The sequence below is a fragment of the Anolis carolinensis genome, chromosome 4, assembly GCF_035594765.1.
Source record: "Anolis carolinensis isolate JA03-04 chromosome 4, rAnoCar3.1.pri, whole genome shotgun sequence".
NCBI lineage: Eukaryota > Metazoa > Chordata > Lepidosauria > Squamata > Dactyloidae > Anolis > Anolis carolinensis.
The window spans coordinates 87680705-87698109 of NC_085844.1; positions in this window are offsets into that span (position 1 = coordinate 87680705).

The window sequence follows — 17405 nt, forward strand, 5'->3', positions numbered from 1 at the left end:
TATTGATAGTGTTGTATATAGTCACGGTGTAAGTGGCTGAGTAATAGCAGTTGCTTTTAAAAATCTCATACAGAGAAAGTAAGAGCAAACATGAGCATCTGATAGGTTGAATACTGAATATTTTGGGATGTTTTTATGTGAGTAGTTAGGAATTCAATAGCTGTTCTATATACCCTGGCTTACCTCCTTTAAATTTTTCAAATTCTAATATTAAAGGGAAGCCAAAGGAATATCTGTATTTTAACCCAAGAATGTTCACAAGATCAGAATTTGGCAAATATAAGCAAGCAAGCAGGCAAGCAAGCAAGCAATAAAACCACCACCTAAAAATTGGTTTTCTGATATATTGACCACCTTATCACACTGAGAAATTTCCCAGTTGTAGGACACTTCATCCTTTTTTCAAACATGGAGAAGCACTGAGCTCATCACATGAGTTAAACTACTTCTGATAGTCAAGCATAGCCCTGGTTGAAAAGAGTCAGAAGTGTCCTGAAAGGAGGGAACTCCGGCAATTAAATTTCATTACATTGAGAAATTTTCCCCTCGTAGGACACTTCAGCCTCTTTTCTATCATGGAGGTGCACAGAGCCCATCACATGTTCCAGGGTTGAAAAGAAGCACAGAAGCAGAAATGTCCTGAAAGGAGGGAACTTTGAACATGGGGCAGCAATTGGGTTCAGAGGTCCTACCTCTTTACTTACAGAAAAAAGGGGTGATGGGAACCATCTAAGTTTCCTGTCCTGTTTCATTGCCCAATAGTCAGCAGCCTCTTGTATCCTATGCGATTTGATGCAGAACAAAAGGTTCTTATGGAAAGCAGTGGTTTTAACCTGTATCCCTGCCACTTGTATCCTCTGGGATTTGATGCATAACAATAGGAGCCCATGGAAAGCAATGGTTTTAACCTGGATCACTGCCTCTTGTATCCTTTGGGGTTTGGGACAGAACAATGTTCCCATGGGAAGCTAAGGTTTTAAACTGCTGTCAGTAAAGGTAAAGTTAAAGGTTTCCCTTGACATTAAGTCCAGTTGTGTCCAACTCTGGGGGTTGGTGCTCATCTCCATTTCTAAGCCGAAGAGCCAGCATTGTCCGTAGACTCCTCCAAGGTCATGTGGCCTGCATGATTGCATGGAGTGCCGTTACCTTCCTGCCAGAGCGGTACCTATTGATCTACTCACATTTGAATGTTTTCAAACTGCTAGGTTGGCAGAAGCTGGAGCTAACAGCGGGCGCTCATTCCGCTCCCTGGATTCAAACCTGCAACCTTTTGGTCCGCAAGTTCAGCAGCTCAGTCCTTTAACACTCTGCGCCACTAGAGGCCCCAACTGATGTCAGTTGTGTGGAGAAGTCATAGTTATTGTGTTTAATTTTGACTGTTGGAGTATGTATTTGTGTTTAGTTAACAGTCGCTGAAACAGAAGCCATCTTGTTTCAATCCACAGTAGTGTGGTTACCAAGGAGACGAAGCTGGCTAGCTCATCAGAGGGAGAAGTGGGCGGAGCCAAGAAAAGGAAAAAAAGGCAGTTTTTAAAAAGAGAAGCGAGAGTGAGTGTGTGTGTGTGCATGGCTGGAGGCTTTTCAGTCAAGAAGGGCTGAGGAGCTAGGCCTAGCCAAAAATCTTTAGTCAAGGCAGACTAAAGGGAGCCTAGTTAAGATCTCTAGTTGAGAAAAGACTAGTGATCAGGGATTTGGTCGGTAGTAGATCAAATTAAAAGTTTTATTGTAGTTGGGACATTGTTCATTAAGGAGCTCAGCTGAGGTTAGAGTTCGCTACAATTTATATCATCAGTAGGAGAGTGAGAGTGGATTTACACCAAAGACTACTGTTGTGGTGGTTATAAGAGTTATTAAACCACTTGTTTATCTAAAGTTCCATTAGTAAATCAATCAACCTGCAACCATAAGCTTTGTACACAATAAACTTGTTGTTCTTTGTTAACAATGGACTCATTTCATCTCATCTGCGTCTGTGGAGCCAAATTTCATCGGTGATAATTCAAAAGCCTCACGTTGGGGGCAGTTACCTTAATAAATCACCTAATTGGGGAAGAGTAATAGTCACATTTACCTCAGAAAGGGAACCACAACACAGAAGTCCCTAACTACAGAGACAGAGGGTGGGATCTTGAAATAAAGATCACCCCCTGTAATCCTTCCCCTCATATAAAGGTGATATATATATATAATCTAGAGGGATTAAAAGACTCAAAAATCCCCTCAGCAGAAAGGAAACAGCAATCACAAATTGGCTATCATAACATCACATCACCATCACAATCATCATTCAATCATTCCTCTATCACAAATTGGTGACAGCGGTGGGATTGAAAGGATTCCTCCCTGTCACACCATCATCCATCATACTATCCATATCACAGTTGCTTTTAATGCAAGGGGCTTTGGGCAGGGCAGGGATCTCTTGGTTTTTGGATATTGTTGTTTCTACTGATTTAAAACAACAAAAAAAGTAATATTGACCTTCTGATTAATGTGAGATGAATGTATTGCCAGCTCTCAAGTTTCCATGAGTGAGTGAGACAGTCGATTCTCTACCTTAAAAGGACGGTCACCCGTGCTTTCCCATCTCAATATGATGAGGTAGTGATATATCATTCTAAGAGCTGTGATACTGATTTGGGGGTGTTTTGGAAGTGCCCACCCATTTTGCCTGGATGAATCCAGAAAATAATTCTGAAAAATTGTAGCATTCATAGAGAAACTACCTGAAGCTGGGTCAGATGTAAGGCTGCTGAGATTTTGATCTCAGTGTTACCAGCCTGTCAACCATCTCACCTCCAATTGCTGTTCTGTAATCCCATCCCCTATTTAAGGAATTTTCTCATGAGAACAGATTCATATCATCAATTTTTATGGAAAATGCATGTGGGATTCATAGTGATTGCCTAAGGACAAAAAAACAAAAACAAAACAAAACCCAGTCGGAGTTCCCGGAGAAGTGCCAAAGAATCAGAGCATCCCTTGCTGAGTAGGTCAGTGTGGGCAATCTATAACCCTTCCCGCAGGCGCTGATAGATCTCAATTTCTTTCAACCCTAGTCAATATGGTCAATGAGTCAGAAATCTTTTTCAAATAGAAATGGAACCTGGGATGTTCCAGTTTCCATCATCCTTCTGCAGAAACATATTTTATCATAAAATAAAATGAAGGATTCAATTAGCAGCAGATTCCAAAAGGTATGCTGCTTCCAATGGATATCTTACATTGTTGTTTTAGGTGTTTAGCTCCAAGAAGATTTTTTGTTTGTTTATTTTAGGTGCCAAAGTACTTAAGTATCAGCATTACCTTTGCAATTGCCTTTCAAAGATCTTTGGTCATGTTGGATGGAGGGATTTGGGAATTGTGGTCCAAAGACCAAGCCCCCAGGCTCCAATTAAAACAAAAGAATATAAAACAAATTAGAAGAGTTCCTTGACACAAAGAAAATCCAATGCTGTGAATCAGTTTGCAAATCCTAAATCCAGAGAGACAGGAAAAATACTGGTTTTTTTCCTCTTTGTAATGTAAATTATGTTGTAAAAATGTATTCTTTTTTTACTCTGAAAGTATGAACCACAACAGCAAAACCTTTTTATAACTTAACCAAAGAGAGTATTTTTGCATATTTTTGCTAATAAAAGCCTTTGTTGTCTCAAACCATGATTTCAATATTTTTATCTATCTTTGGGCAAAAGTATTATTATAATTTAATTCTTCTGACTATGGCTTGTTCCAGTCAAGTTGATGAACTTATAACACCATTTCAATCAATAGCCCATTAATTTAGCTCTAGCCTGCTAAACTACATTTCTTTTAATTGGCATTTCAATGTTATAGAAGGTCGGCGTATGCAAAGAGGGAGACAAACAGTGCCCGATTGTTATTGTCTTTTGAATGATGATACATAGAGATGGTTATGCCTTGATCACTGAATGAAAAAAGCCTTGGACTTGGTGGAACTGAATTGCACCTTGCATAAATTGCAGGTGATTGAGGCAGTGGCCTTGGGTTGTGCAAAAATTAGAAGGTGCTGGCTTTTAGTTTTTAAAGTATTGTTAGTGAAAATTTCATTTCTATAATGAGTGTAACGGAATTTTGTTACTTTTTCGTTATAGTAATTAGTGTGCAGAAACTTCAGGGGGTCCTTTCTCCCTCATTTTAACCGCTATTGGAGTGAAACTTGTTACAATCGTAGAACACATTTACCATTGTTAGTCCATCACGTTTCAGAACATTTCATTTATCTATGGATTTTTGGGGAATTTTCAAAGTTTTTATAAACAACATTTTTAAAAACTCCTTGAATTTTCTATACAATGACACAAGATAATATGGGATAATTCCCACCTCCCAACTTTCAGAAATATTCATTCATCTACTAGGGAATGCTTTAAAATTTTGACATTTTTTTTTAAAAGCCACAATAGCTTGAATGTCTCTCATATTAATCAATAGAACTTCCATTTAGGGATTTCTTCCCAGCCCAGCACAGAAATTGACTTATTGACTTATTAGTATCAGCCAGTCCTTCTCTTTGCAGATTCAACCATTTATTGGAACTCTGGCTGGCTGCTGCTATAGAGGGAAACATCTCTTCCCTATCCTGATTGGAGCTTTCTGGTGCTGAGCAGAATTCTGGGAAATGTAGTTTAGGGCAGAGCCTTTTGAATTCTCTGGCATAGGGCTCCTTGCCTTCCCAAACTTCGTTTCCCAGAATTCTGGGATTTCTCAGTGTATTTCCCAATGAACTCTGTGTCCCTCCTGCTGCTTTCCTCTTTTAATAGCGAGAGGCTACTAATTTAAAAAGGAATGGCAGCCTTTTTGGCTTTGCTTTGCTTTCTTGAGCTAAAAATGAAACTGATTTTGGGAGGCTTCTAAGGTTTACAAAATTCAAATGAAAAGTATTATGTAATTTTTTTGGCATGGCCAACCCACATGTCGAATATTATGTCAGAGATGTGAATTTAATCAATTTGTTACAACTTACAATTAATGATAATTTTGCACAGCCCTATGAGGCACAAAAATCAGAAAGCTACAGATAGAAACTCTGAAAAATAATAACTGTAACTTGTGGTCCATCTACATTGACCATATAATGTATTGCAAAGCTGACTCGAGACTAAAGTGGCCATAGAATGCACAATGCCAGTGTGTGCTATGCATAGATTAAATGAGAAGCAGCACTTTAAAAAAGTCTTAGAAAAGTCTGGGTTCACCCATATAATATGCCGCAGCTGATCCAAATACATCCCAGATGGAGGGTGAAATTGGCTCCGCAAAATGTGGATTGTATTGTTGACACCTGCACCTGCTGAAACGAAGTAAATAATCCAAAATGGGGGCCACCAAAAAGTGCTGCAAGGACATGGCTGGGCAGCACAGGGCTAACTGACCATCTGGAAGGGGGGATTGATTATTTGGATGCCTCCAGTAAAATCAAGACAGATCTCGGTTTAAAGGTCTGTCTGGATGGGTCCTTGGTGTTTTGATTTTTAGGCCTGTTACTGCAGTTATTTGGGGTGATGATTCAGAAAATTGCACTGGATAGACTGCATCAGCTCTAATTTCTTAAATATGATTATTATGATTTTCTATGGGCAAGCAGATGGTGACTGGTATGTGGCACATGTTCTGGATCTCAAACACTAGCGCTGATAAGGGAAAAATTGTGCAATTTTTAGAATCATTAGGTCAATATATACACAGAACAGGGCTAATATTTGAGGCTCCAAGGCTTTCCCTAAGTTGGGTGAAAAGGTGGAGCCAGAATCTCAATGATGACCCCACCTTTAGCAGAGTGAAGGAACCTAGTCTGGGTGGGAAAATGTGGGAATGCAAATAAAGAAGGAGTAGAGCAAAAGGATTGTGGCTTTCTAAGTATTGTTGGCTTAGCTAGGAAAGACAATAGTAAGACAGTTCAGCTACAACTCCCAGGAATCCATAGCACTGGGTTAAAGGGTTGTCAGTTTAACTCTCATAGCTCAATGCTACAAAATCATGGGAGTTGTATTGTTATGAAGTGTTTTGCCTTCTCCCTCAAAGAGTGATGGTGCCTCACCAAACTACAAATCCCAGTGTTTAACAGCACTGAGCCACAGCAGTCAAAGTGGCATCAAACTGCATTCAATCTATAGTGGAGAGGAACCTTTAAAGTTATTGCAGAAGGGAATTAAAATGGTACTTTCAGGTTAGTGGCCTTATCTCTGCTGTGTTCTGTTGTGTGTAGACACTATGTATTTGAAATGCTGTAAGTGGGCTATAATACCATGTTAATTTTGCTAGTCAGCACACTTACGGCAGCTTTGAAAATAAAAGGGAAGAGAAACAATATATATGCAACTTTGTGGATATATTTCTTTTCATTCAATCACTGTGAACTGAATACTGTGGACTGGGAATTCAGAAGGCAAAAAGGTGGCATTTCTTTTTTTCAGATGTCTTGGATTATATATATATATATATATATATATATATATATATAGTCATCCTAGCTGCGGCATAGTGGTCGTATTCGTTTCATGTAGTCAACATCAAAATGGCACCTAATTAAAAGGGATTTTTAAATGCCTTTTGAATTCATGCTTTCCTTTGGAGATGAGAGAGAGACGTAGGTGTTCTTGATGTTTTTTGTAGCTGCTTACTCTTTAAGAATGCCAGAAACAGGTTGGTCTCTGTTAACTTTGGTAAAAAACAAAATAAAACCACCAACAACAACATCGACAAAAACAAGACAAAAAGTCCCTTTGAATTTGAGAATAAATGCATTCTGTGATTACCTCATTGGTTTTTAGTAACTATGGCAAATTATAGGCATGTACAGAAATAATTGGAAAGTGTCGTAAGTTGGATCAGTTTCATATAATTCATACTTACGATGCAATATCCAGCACGCAGGCGTGGTCTGCACCAAAATTTAAGAAATCTAATCTTACCCCATACTTTCTTTGTTTGTAAATCTCAGAAGGCTTCTAAAGTCAGTTTCACATTCAGTGCAAGAAAGCAAAGCTCAAAAAGCAAAGCCAAAAAGGCTGCCTTAGTGCCTTGCCTTGCCTCTGTAAATTAATGGCCTTTTGTCATTAGGAAAGGGGAACAGAGTGAGCAGTGTTTTCTGGAAACAGCACAAAACTCCAGGAAATGTAGATTGGAAAGGGAGGAGCCCTACGCCAGAGAATTCAAAAAGCCCTGCCCTAAACTACATTTCCCAGAATGCAGTGCACTGCTCAGCATCAGGATGTTTTGCTCCTCCATAACCAACCAGAGTTCCAGTAAATTATGATTTTTATTCCTGGGTTATAAATGTCATTTCCTAATTGGTTCTATAATAAAAACATGGTGAAAGTTTATTAAAGTGCAAAAACGTTGTCTTTGCACGCAGGATATCATGTTATAGCACATTTTGCTGTAGTCTCCAGTCCACCAATTTAACATCGTCATCCACCTATTTATCAATTTTTTTGGCGCAAAAACAAGTTCCTGGAGTAGAACTACTACTTTCAAAGTAAGGACTACACAATTAAACAGGAAATAATACTTTAAAACAGGAACATATTTTCTTTATTATTAAAAATGTTATTTATAAAAACTTTGAAAATTCTCCAAAGTCAGTGGATAAGTGAAATGTTCTGAAATTTTGTGAACTAAGAATAGCAAATGTGTTCTACCATTGTAGTGAGTTTCACCCCAATAGTTATAAAATGAGGGAGAAAGAGCCCCCGAATTTTTCCTAATTATAATAATTATGCACAATTACTATAATGAAATATATTACTATATTACTATAATGAAGTCTATTTTTACAACCTCTCTGTTTTAATCCATGTTTTTATTAAGTTTTTGTCATTTATTTTTATTTGGTAATGTTTTAATTTTTTTAATTGTGCATGTCTCTTGTCTCTTGTTGTGTTTTATATTGTTACTAGCTGTGCCCGGCCACGTGTTGCTGTGGCGTTGTCTGGTGGTGTTGGTGAGAAATTTGAGTTAGTGGTTGTATTGAATGTCTGTTGTATGGTTGTCTTTATGTTTAGTATGTAGAGTCAGGCCTCTCTGAGTATACAGCTACAATAATAATAATAATAACAATAATAATAATAATAATAATAATAATAATAATAATAATACTTTATTTATACCCCGCCACCATCTCCCCAACGGGGACTCGGGGCGGCTAACATGGGGCCATGCCCAGAGCAATACAATATAACAAAATAAAACAACATAACATAGCACCATTAAAAATACAATAAATGCATCAACATCAAGAAATAATAATAAAAAAACCCCAGTAAAACAAGGGCAGGCCACGTGAACACAAAGATAAAACCTGGGGTGAGAGGGACATAGGGGAACTCCACTGCGGGCAGGGACATATGGAAGTGGGGTAATCTAGAGGATGGATGTTCGGGGTGGGAGTAACACAGAAATAACAGAAGTTACTCACCAAAGGCACAGCGGAAGAGCCATGTTTTCAAGTCTTTCCTAAAAGCTAACAGCATGGGAGCTTGCCTAATTTCAGTAGGTAGTGAGTTCCACAATCGGGGGGCCACAGCAGAAAAGGCCCTCTCCCTTGTACTCACAAGGCGGGCCTGGGATAAAGACAGTGGTGCTAAAAGGGCCTCCCCGGATGATCGTAAAGATCGGGCAGGTTTATGAAAGGAAATACGGTCACGGAGGTAAGTGGGTCCCAAACCGTTTAGGGCTTTATAGATGATAGTCTGCACCTTGAATTGGAACCGGAAAATGAACGGCAGCCAGTGGAGCTCCTTAAACAGGGGAGTGGATCTCTCCCTGTAACTCGCCCCCGTTATTAATCTGGCTGCCGAGCGTTGGACCAATTGTAATTTCCGGGCCGTCTTCAAGGGAAGCCCCACGTAGAGCGCATTACAGTAGTCCAGTCTAGAGGTAACTAAGGCATGGACTACCGTGGTCAAATCAGACTTCACGAGGTATGGTCGCAGTTGGCGCACAAGTTTGAGTTGTGCGAAAGCCCTCCCGGCCACTGCCGACACCTGTGCTTCAAGTGTCAACGCTGAATCCAGGAGGACCCCCAAACTGCGGACCTGTGGTTTCAGGGGGAGTGCAACCCCGTCCAGCACAGGTTGCCACCCAATACCCCGATCTGACGCACGATTGACCAGGAGGGCCTCTGTCTTGTCAGGATTGATCCTCAGCTTTTTCCTCCTCATCCAGTCCGCCACAGCGGCCAGGCACTGGTTCAGCACCCGAGGGGCTTCCTTGGAGTCAGGTGGAAAGGAATAGTGGATTTGCGTGTCATCTGCGTAGAGATGGCAACGCCCTCCAAAACTCCGGATGACCTCTCCCAGCGGTTTCATGTAGATGTTAAATAGCATGGGGGATAAAATAGACCCCTGCGGAACCCCACAGGTCAATGGCCAGAAGTCCGAGCAGGTGTCCCCCAGCTTCACCATCTGGGAACGGCCCTCCAGGAAGGACTGGAGCCACAGCAGAACCGTGCCCCCGAGCCCCATCCCAGAGAGCCTCCCCAGAAGGATACCATGGTCGATGGTATCGAAAGCCGCTGAGATATCCAGGAGAACCAGCAGGGTCACACTCCCCCTGTCCAGCTCCCTGCGGAGGTCATCCACCAAGGCGACCAAAGCCGACTCAGTACTGTGCCCAGGCCTGAAGCCAGACTGCGAGCGGTCCAGAAAATCAGTGTCATCGAGGAACTCCTGGAGCTGCATGGCAACCACCCGCTCCAGAACCTTGCCCAAAAATGGGAGGTTGGAGATTGGTCTGTAATTGTCACAAACCGATGGGTCTAGCGAGGACTTTTTTAGTAACGGTTTTACCACCGCTTGCTTAAAACAGGATGGAAATGACCCTTGACCCAAGGAGGCATTTATTATAGCCACAAACCACTCCAACAACCCATCTTTGGCCAGTTTAACCAGCCAAGAGGGACAAGGATCCAGAGCACAAGTGGTCGCCCTCACAGACCCAAGAATCCCCTCCACGTCATCAGGAAGAACAAGCCGGAAAGAATCCCATAAGATCGAACCGACAGGTGCCTCGGTTACCTCCGCTGAAACCACAGTCAAGCTGGAGTCCAACTCATGACGTATCTGAGCAACTTTGCCTGCGAAGTGGTGTGCGAAATCGCTACACCGAGTCGCCAAGTCATCGGGAAGCTTCTGGGCCTCAGGAGGCCGCAGGAGCTCCCCAACAACTCGGAACAACTCCGATGGCCTATTGGCTGCAGACGCTATGCGGGCAGTTGTGAAAGCTTTCCTGGCTGCTCGCAGAGCCACGGAGTAAGCCTTAATAGCAGCTTTAGCCCGTGCTTGGTCGGACACATCCTGAGATTTTCTCCAGATGCACTCCCCTCCTCGTACGCTTCATCACGGCCAGCTCCTCAGTGAACCAAGGGGTTGACGTGACTCTACGCAGCGAGAGGGGACGTTCGGGAGCGATCGTGTCAAGTGCCCTAGCCAGCTCACTATTATAGCGATCAGCCAGGACATCGACAGGATCGCCAGTCTCCAGAACAGGAAGATCCCCAAGAGACCTCAGGAGTCCATCTGGATCCATCAGCCTCCTGGGGCGGACCATCTTAATGGGTCCACCACCCCTGCGGAGGTTAGAAGACACGGCAAAACTTAAACAGATCAGTTGATGGTCAGACCATGACAATGGAAGGATGTTTTGTTCTTCCACTCTGACTGTCCCACCGTCCACAATGAAGACAAGGTCCAACGTGTGTCCCGCCTGATGTGTGGGCCTAGATATAACTTGAGTCAGCCCCATGGTTGTCATGGCAACCATGAAATCCTGAGCTGCACCTGTTAATGTGATCTCGGCATGGATGTTAAAGTCTCCCAAAACTATGAGTTGTTGGGAGACCAAGGCCGAATTGGAGACCACTTCTGCTAGCTCAGACAGGGAGACTGCTGGGTCGCGGGGTGGACGGTACACCAACAGAATCCCCAAGCTGTCTCGGGCTCCTACCTTCAGCAGGACACATTCAAACCTCATAGATTGTGGAACGGTGCATCTGATCAGGGCGATGGACTGCCGGAAGATCACCGCAACTCCTCCTCCCCGTCCCTCAACCCTGGCCTGCTGATGGACCCTGAAACCCGGTGGACACAGCTGGGTGAGATTCACCCCACCCGGTTCATCCAACCATGTCTCAGTAATACATGTCAGATCTGCCCCCTCATCCAGGATCAAATCCTGGATGATAGCTGTGTTACCATTGACGGATCTGGCATTCAGAAGCAGGACCTTAAGGTTGAGGGGTCTGTCCTGAAGACTACCACACCTATTCCTCTCCAGGGTCGCAATAACTCTGTTGCGCTTCTCCCTGGGTCGTTGGTGACCGTTCTTCTTTCTCCCCCACACCACCTTAATGGGGCCCCACCCGTGAGAACCCTCTTCCTCCTGAGGGATTGGCTTGTTGAGATTGCCATTTGAAGGGGATAGTCAGCTATCCTGGGATGAAAGGCCTCCAAGTGTATTTGATTGTTTAAAAGAGAGGCTTATCTCCGCTGGTATGAGAGAGGTATGAGAGGAGTCATCTAATATGATAACATCATCTAATGTGGGAGGGGGACTAGGCACAGCTAATGACTGATGACAGGGCTGGGGGTTAGAACAGACATGGCTTGAAATTAGAGACTCTTGTATTTCGCGAGACAGCCCAATGTCTAGGGGGCGGATCACTGGGTCTACTAATACCCTCTTAAGAATGATACCCCATTGTTGGAGTTTAGGCCCGTACAAAAACAGTTCTTCCAGTAACATTCTATCCTCCAGCCCAATGAGAAGACATAAGGAGCGGTTCCAAGATTGATAGTCTCTGTGAAGCCAGTCAATGGTCTTGATCTTCACTTCCGACCGGCTCAAAGAAAGAATTTGAGAGAGAGATATCTGGACAGCTCGCTTTGATGTCCATCTGCCTCTATTTAGCATAGAGTCTGAGACTTCCACTGCCACCTTGTTGGTTCGCAACAGATTGCAGGAAGTATCTCGAGATTGTCCAAACAGTTCTGGGGACAGTGTGTTGTTTGTCCTTTGGTAGACTCTATTAATTTCCTTCCAGGCCACCCTCCCCTGACCCTCTTTCCCAGATAATAGCCCATCCCCATCCTTGGCCACTTCCAAATCTGACCTATTAACTACTTTCTGCTCCTCTAGCTTTATTTTTCCATGGTCTTCCAGAGCGTTTAGTTCCTCATTAATGTTAGTAGAACTGGTTGGTACAGTTGTTATAGTGTCTATAGGAGAAGGGTTTTTCGCAATCAGGGAAATTCCCTTGAAAAGATGATCAATTTTCTTGTTCAGTGTCTCCAGTTGATACAAAACAGTACTGAACGATTTCCCCAACAAATCACATAGGTGAAGAAGTTCATTTTTCTTCGGAAGTTCCTGCCAACTCATTCCTAATACTTTCTCAAAAACCTTCCTATAGTAACCACTCTAATCTTTCAAAATTAACACACCGTTCCTACTGACTCTTTCCACTCAGATGTATATCAACCAACATGCGCACACCATCATTCACATTCTAATACCAACAATATACCAGACAATTAACTTCATGGAACTCACGAATCCTATGTGATCACTTCCTATGTTTAAGTACCAAATACACAAATCCACTTCCTATCGACAATCAAATCTGTCTTCCTGCATCAAGATAAAATTTTCTCACTCCTATCTAAATACACACACATACACACTCAAAAGGGGAGGGGAGGAAAAAAATAAAAATAAAATAAAAATAAAATAAAATAAAATAAAATGGAATAGAATAGATGGCGGCTTCAGCACTGAGGATCCTGACAACGCCGCTTCATACAATCCACCCTGTTCAGTAGAGCCGATGAAGAGGGCCCAGCTGTCTCTCTTTGAGAACTGAAGGAGAGGGTTGGGAGAACCGCCCGGTCCGACGCGGCCCCCAAAGCTCAACTCTCACCACGAGGAAAGCTGGGAAGGAGGCCGGGAGGCAGCACAGCAAAGGCAGCGGCAGAAGCAGGAGGAACCCAGGCCGGCGGGAACAACTCAGAGGGCCATCCAAGACGACGCAAACCACCGCAGGCCCAAATGTCCTCTCTCCATCCAAGCCGCTGGTAAGGCTCAAGGAAGCTGCCCGGATCGGCGCCGCTTCCAGGGGCTTGCGATAACTTTAAAGGCCCAGGGAGGAGGTTGGAGACAGGGGGGGGAGGAGGCCGCCCGGTCCGAGCTATCCTTTTTCTATGTGAAAAAGATAAGCAAACACTCTAAAAGTTCCAAACATAAAAAGAGATGTGACATGTCAGGGCCACAGAAATAGTCAGGCCTCTCTTAGTATACAGCTATCTTCTTTCTATGTGAAAAAGATAAGCAAACACTCTAAAGGTTCCAAACATAAAAAGAGATGTGAAATGTAAGGGTCACAGAAATAGTCAGCCTCTGCAAACCTTAGGATTGTATGATGTTGTTGTTGTTGTTATTATTATTATTATTATTATTATTATTATTATTATTATTATTATTATTATTATTGAGAGGCTGGGTGGCCATCTGTTCGGAGTGCTTGGATTGTGTCCTGCATGGCAGATTGTGGGAGGTGTTCGCTGGTCCTGATTGTTTAGTGTCTGGCATTCCCGTGTTTTAAGAGTGTTGTTTTTTATTTGGTATTGTGATTTTAAGCTTGTTAAAATATTAGGAGAGAGATTGTGTTGATTGTCATGGTTCATAGCATATATTTAAAATATAGAATATTAAAATGGGTTGGATATTGTAGAAGGTTGGAGTGGAGATAAATGATTCGGATGATGGGCGGGCGCTAGGACCCAGGGGACAGCTTTTTCCCATTGCCTGCCTTCCCTGTTGCCGGCCGGCCATTATACTTTCTGTTTCCCTCCCGGGCATGGCTCCCGATGGTGCGTTGTGGGTTCTCTCCATGTGGAGGTGCGTGAAGTGATTTTGTGTTGTTTCAACCTTAAGGCATGGATGATGGGTTGTATTGTCCAATGTCGAGGTTGGGGGGCCCGTAGTTTAGTTGCTTTGCTCGGTGCCGCGATTCCATCACTCTTTTATATATATTGATTGTTTTTATTCAGGCTTGGCCCCATGTAAGCCACCCTGAGTCCCCTTTGGGGAGATAGAGGCGGGGTATAAAAATAAAGTTGTTGTTGTTGTTGTTGTTGTTATTATTATTATTATTATTATTATTATTATTATTATTATTAAATACGACCGAAATTTTGTTACTTTTGTTATAGTAACTAATTTTTCACTAACTATACTTTAGAAACCCTTTAGAAATGAAATGCCAGCACTTCCAGTTTTGTAATTACTTTTGAACCTTTTTTTAAATGGATTGCACATCCCTAGTAAATGATAATACTTTTGGTCTCCTTGTTTAATTTACAAAATTCACCATATAGGCCTACAGGCAAAACCAAAATCTTAATGAAATCTTAACAAAAAAACCCCCCAGACTTTAAAGGGGTTTCACAATTTAAAGTTTTTTTTGGGGGGGGGGGGGGGGTTGTTAAAATTTTGTTAACAATTGTCACAATTGAAACAGAACTGCAACCAGAGAGTGGAAGAAAATGCTGTGCTAAATCTGACCAGGGACATAAATGGTGTTGGAGGAAGAAGAAGTATGTTACTGTAAATCAAAATAAAAACTTGACCAAAAATGATGTCTATGTAACAAATCACCACATTCAGAGTTGTAGTGAAGGCAGCAATTTCAGGGTTGAAGCAACCAGGATGCTTTGATCTGCCATCCTCCAAGAGAAGTTAGAGCATTGGGAACAGAGGAAGAGTAGCATTAGATATCAAAGATATGCAAATATAACATTTTTACAACAATGTAAAGTCAATTACATTTTTTATTTGCCTGGATGACAATTTCATCATGCGGAAAGTTGATGAGACAACAAAACCATTGATTATTTTGGATTTGATTCTAACCACAATGGAAGAACTAGTCAGCAGAGCAGAACTTATGGGAACCTTGGGATGAAATGACCATGTTCTCCTTGGATTTGTTCTACAAAAGAAAGTGGAAACTATATGTACTTGGACATCCACTCTGCACTTTAAAAAAAGGTGATTTTTGAAAGCGTAGGGAAATACTGAAGGAAACACCATGGTTGGAAAGGCTGCAAGGTAAGAAAGTTTATTAGACATGGAGGTTTCTTAAAACAGAAATGAAAAGCACAGATGCAAACTGTTCCAATGCGGAATAAAAATAAGAAGTGTCTCTAGAAAGCTGGTTGAACATGCCTAGAATTTTGAAATGAACTGCGATTTCAGAGATATCTAGACTGAATGGAAAAGAAAGAAATCACCAAAGATGAATAATAATAAACAACTAGCATTTATAGACCGAAAATCACAAAGGCACTTCAGCCTTGATAGAAAGGTTAAGAATAATAAAAAGTGGGATGCTTTTGGAGCTACTATGTGGAGAAGATGGTGAAATGTGAAGAGAGAAGGGGAAACAACTCAACATTGCTGTCTTTTGGTAAAGAGATAAATACATGAATACTTCGTTACTATAAATGAATGTAAGACTCTAGGAGCAGATGGACTACATCCCAGGATACTAAAGGACTTGCAAGTATAATCCCAGAGCCACTGTAGATAATAACTAAGATTTCCTGGAAAACAAGAGAAGTCCCTATAGAGTGGAGGAAAGCAGATGTTTCCAACTTCGAAAGGGGGAGGGAATGCGGACCAAAAAAACCTACCGAGCAGAACTTTACTTCAACACTAGCAAAGATTCTAGAGCAGATCACTACAAAGAATATATATGAGGCTTCCATCTTGTAACTCTACCAGAAAAAATAAGATTATTTTTACATGATTTGTTTTTGAAAAACTCACACTAGCTGTTACCTATACAAGCTTTTTAAAAAGTGTTCTCACTGCCATGCAAAATATTTTGAAGGACATGGTCTTGAAATGGCAGGTCAAAAACACATTAGATTTATAAAATACCAATTTCTGGCAAATATGAGAACTGCTGGAAATGATTCCCTGTCTTTGGGTGCATCTACACCAACCACTTAGGTAGATGTGTACTTGGATCAGCACTGCATGGGGTTGATCAGATTTAATCCAGGGCAATGTTACCTTAGTGAAGCCTTTTCCTGGGTTAAGATAAGTTGAGGGAATGCTTGAATCCTGACCCAGACTTTGGGCTTTCCCTGACTTTTGGGCTGTCAAGACAGTTGTCTTGACTACCAGGTCATATTCCCTAGGCTCAAATGGTATGGGGATATTGCATGACAGTCCTGGATTGCTCACTACCATGTTGTGGCTGCCCCGAGCAGTGACACCCACCTAACTTTTTTTTTTTTTGGTGTTCTGGTTGACATGTGTGGATGGATCAGGATAAGGGGGAAAGGTGGTAGACTTTCCCGTTCTATCTCCCAACTCCCTTACATCAGCTCACATCAGCTAGAGCATTGAAAGACCAATTAAGTGGTGTGTTGTGCCTGAGGACAATCTCAACATGGAAGGTGGAGGGACTCCCGTGGCGGCTGCTCAGTGACACTGAATCGTGTTCACTGTGGCTGGGCAGTTAAGACTCCCTCCTGCTTCCAAGATAATTGAACTGAGTCACTATCTAGCTGCCACCTGGCATCTGGTCACTGGATTGGGCTAACATTAGCTGTCAATGTAGAATAGTCAACGGAGGTAAGGTATTTCTCTCTTATGTTAGAGAAAGGAATTTTCTTGTTGCTCCTAAATGAAATGTGTACAGCAAGGAGTTATAGAAAATACAGATTAAACATATAAAGTGCAAAAGAGAACAATTGTAATTGCTCGTATTCCCTGCTCTCTTCTTTCCAAAGGTGGAAGAATTCTGTCTATATTTCCCCGCTCATTCATTCTCTCTCACTGGGTACTTCTGTCCCCAAATAATGAGTTGAAACATAAAATCCATATAACATGGTAAATATCTTAATATTTGGAGAAAATATCTGAAACAGATTCACCCACTATGATTTTTATACCAGGTTTCTGTTAAAGCTGTAGTTGTGATGGTGGAATGTCCATTTTCCTTTGGACTTGGTTCCTGTATGCATCGTTTCCAAGCAGAATGAATGTCAAACATGCAGCATCAGCATCTGAGAGGAGATTTTGTTCATTTTGGGTTTGTCCAGGTTTCTGTAATCTGCCGCCTTCAAGGGCTAAAAAAACAGCAGGTTGGATGGAAGCTTGCTGTTTTAACTTTGTAATCGACTGTAGCAGACTGAGAAGATAAATAGCCCAGAGAAGGTATAGGGAGAGGGTAGCATTCCTGAGATAGGCAGCTCAAAGAGATGAGAGAGTAAGAAAAGGTCTGGCAGCATGGGGGGCAGATGGTGTCAGAGAGAGAAAGGAGATGGGCGCATTTATTATTGTAAAATGTAAACACAGAGTAGTCTTCACTC